This window comes from Echinops telfairi, unplaced genomic scaffold (assembly GCF_000313985.2).
Source record: "Echinops telfairi isolate 266 unplaced genomic scaffold, ASM31398v2 ScPeMD7_2291;HRSCAF=2852, whole genome shotgun sequence".
NCBI classification, from domain to species: domain Eukaryota; kingdom Metazoa; phylum Chordata; class Mammalia; order Afrosoricida; family Tenrecidae; genus Echinops; species Echinops telfairi.
The window spans coordinates 44,309,050-44,312,655 of NW_022106189.1; positions in this window are offsets into that span (position 1 = coordinate 44,309,050).

Genomic DNA, 3,606 nt, shown 5'->3' on the forward strand with positions numbered 1-3,606 from the left:
CCGGTTGGACCCTGAGGAATGGACTCCACAGGAGCAGACATATACTCGCACTCATACGCCGATTGTAACACCTCTGCAGATTTCCCCAGTGCAGATGTCCCTGGAATTCTTCACCATTGCCCCTGTGGATATTGACTGTGGATCCATGTGAAATGTAACTCATCCTAAAGGCTGTAGGGCGTCCTTAATCTTCCTCAATAAGTGGGTCAAGTTCTCTGTGCTTTCAGCAAACGAGGCTGTGGCGTGGATCTTCCTCCAAGCCTCAAAGTATATGCTTCTTTATACGGTCCTGCCACCTGGATTGTTTGCTTGGCGTACAGAGTGAATAGATGTGGTATAACAATACAACCCTGACACACGCCTCTTTTGATATTATGACATATAGATTCCCTTGCTCTGTTCAAATGGCCACCTCTTGCTGTGTTCTGTGATGATACACAAAGTTGAATGTCTTTGCATAGTCAGTAAAGCATAGGTAAACATCTTTCTGGTATTCTCTGCTTTTAGCCAAATACTATAGTTATCAGTAATGATAACCCTGGTTCATTATTCTCTGCTGAAGGCTGGTACAGCTTTTACAAGTTCTCTTAACTTGCCTTTATCTTAAAAATGCCCTCATTTTGCCACACTATTTGAGAGACAATTTGCTGTATATAGAAATCTTGGTTGATATCTATATTTTCCCTTTCAGAGTTTTAGATATGTCATCCTACTGCCTTCTCTTCCGCATGATTTTGGCCACGCAATCAAAGTTTTGAGTCACTGGTCTTCCTGTGTCGGTCACTGTCCATTGTACCTGAGCTACTCTCAGGACTCCTCGTTGTCTTTGGTTTGGGGAAGTTTGATCACGGTATGTCTTGGTGACTTTCTTTGAGCCGGTATCCTATTTGGAGGTTTTTGAGCTTATTGGATGGCTGTCTTCTCATCTTTCATGATATTAGGGAATTTTTCTGCCAGCAAATCTAAACAGATTTTTCTCTGTGTCTTTTTTCGGTCTACTCCTCTTCTGGGATTCCCGTCACAATGAAGTTATTTCTCGTTGACACTTGATCGTGTGCCACGGAGCCCTTAGGCATTCTTCATTCTTCTTTTCTAGTCAGAAAAAAGCGTTGCTGAAACAAAGCAGCCTCGGGATCTGTCTGTCTTTCTCTGCCGCCGCTTTCCACCGATGCATCTGTGCCCGTCTGCTGGTGCTGCGCTGTCTATGGCTGAAATGGTGTTGTTCACCTATGCATTTCTAGTTGCTGTTTTTGCCTGCCAGCTGATTGTCTGTCTGTTTCGTCCTTCTTGCTTTGTTTTCCCGATTTCTTTTGCCATTTTGTCTTCTTTTCCTTCTATGTGTCTGTGTTTCCCTCCATCTGTTGAAATGCCTCTTTCTTGGTCTCTTGAAAGGTCCTAAAGATGAGTATTTTGATTTCATTACCAGGTGGTTCCATTACCATTTCTGCCTCAGGCAGGTTTTCCTGTCCCTTTATTTGGTCACTGGCTCATCTCGTCTTGCTCGGGCTCTTTGTGTGATTTAATGCTGCCTGCTATCTCTGAAGTATTAAGACATTTGTGTACTTATGTATTGATGATAAGTTATTTGCCTTACCCTATTGTCTTTCCTTTCATATATTTCGGCATGCAGGGCAGGTTGGATACTCTGGTCACTAAGTTGGCAACACTGGTGCACTCCCCCTCTTCCTTCAGGTGGTGGAGCTGCATCTAGGTGCATATGCCTGCGTCTCTGTGTCAAGCAGCTGAGGCCAGACCGGTGGTTGCTGGCTGCTATCTGTTATTGATCCAGTGGTGCACCAATAGGTGGTGGTTCTCACCAACTGTGGTAGCTGGTGTGTGGCGGGCCGAGCAGGTAAATGAGAGATTCAATCATAGTTACTTAGTGGGTCAGGGAGGTAGAGGTTGGCAAGGGGGTGGGTACTAGGTGGGCACGTGTGTAGGTGTGAGGTTACCACAGATGACTATCTGGATGCACGAAGATTTACACTGTGGACCCCACCCAGTAGGAGAGAGGCAGTGGGGAATCACTACTGGTTGTTGGCTTTGTTAAGATACAAGGGCCACATTTTGGTGACCAAGGAGGTGGGTGGGCAGGAGGATTTCCTCCTCCCTTGGTCACTGGTCTGTGGTGTAGACACCACTGTTCTCCAAGGCAAATGGAGCTGGCTCTCTGGTCCCTATCCCAACCCCCGTGGGAAGAGGAAGGGCTGCCCAAAGACCAGTGTCCTCACCAACCACTCCATAGACCTGCCCTTCCACCTGGGTTTTCAACCAAAACGACTGGAGTGGCCGCTGGTGCGAAGTTCTCTTTCCTGGCTCCCCTACCACCTGACTTTCCTGTGATCACCCGGCTCCTTGGATCTCTGTTCCTTACCTGACTGTCCTCTCCATCCTTGAATCCCGTCTATGTGGTATCTCTGTCCTACTGGGGATCCCATGAGGTCACCTCCGTGTGCTTCTCATCCAGGACCACTGCTGGCTTTGTCTGCAAGTGGCCAGGCTGTGCCAGGCCAGTGGGCAGGGCACCTCCTCTCCAGATCTCTCCACAGTCATTGCCTTCATTAGCTTATCTAGTGATCTGTCCTTTCATTGAATGCTCGGGTTTCAGGATTGTCAGAGTATCTGTTTCATTGGGTGTCTGGTCTTTGTTGCAGAAGGACGATGTGGTGTATTTGATGAGGGCACCATGTGAAGGCCTCCTTTTTTCCAGGCTGCCATTTTCAATCGTGTGGTCAGGGAAGCTGACACACAAGAAGAACACAGGAAGGGGTGGATCATCTGGTTTTGTGAGCATCCCAGACCCAAGAAATGAGAGCACTAACCTCAACAGGAGTGTGTCTGGAATGTTCCAGAAACAGCCGGGAGGCCAGTGTTGCTGGAGCAGAGCAAGCAGAGCAATAAAAGGCAGAGGAGATGGAAGACCAAGTCTCAGAAAGCCTTCTTCACCACTATAAGGACTCTGACCTTTATCCTGATTAAGAGAGAAAGTCTGGGAGGGTTTGGGCAGTGGAGAGACACAGTCCAGTGTATGTCTTTATTGGATACTCTGGCTGATGGATGGAGGCTCAACTGTGGGGATGGAGGGAGGTGGACGAAGGTGGAGGCAGGGGACCTGGCCATCATGCAGGAACACGTCTTGGGGAGCTTGGTCTGGCATGACCGTGGGAGACAGACGGGCTCATAGGATTCTGGATCTGTTTATAAAGTATTCTGGAGCGCAGCCTGCATGCCAGGCATCCTGCTTCTGGGCCCAGGCATACCCTCCGTTCTCATCCTCCCTGGGTTTTAGAGAGCAGCCAGCCTTACCCGCATCTCCAGATGAGTGAACTGGAGTTCAGAGGAAGTCAAAGGCTTGCCTCCAATCCTCATGCCCATCTTAGGGGCCATGGGTCTGTCTCCCAAACATGGTCTATTCTTCCTGCAGCAAGCCGCTGCCTTAACGATGCAGCAAGAAATTTAAGACTTTGGGGGTTCCTTATTGCATTATCGTGAATATTATTAACTTTCCCATAAAGTCCAATTTTGTCTATTTAAAAGCGACAATGAATCTTTCTCTTCAGAGATAGAAGTGGTTAGGATTAATGACCGACCATAAAATTTTAGAAG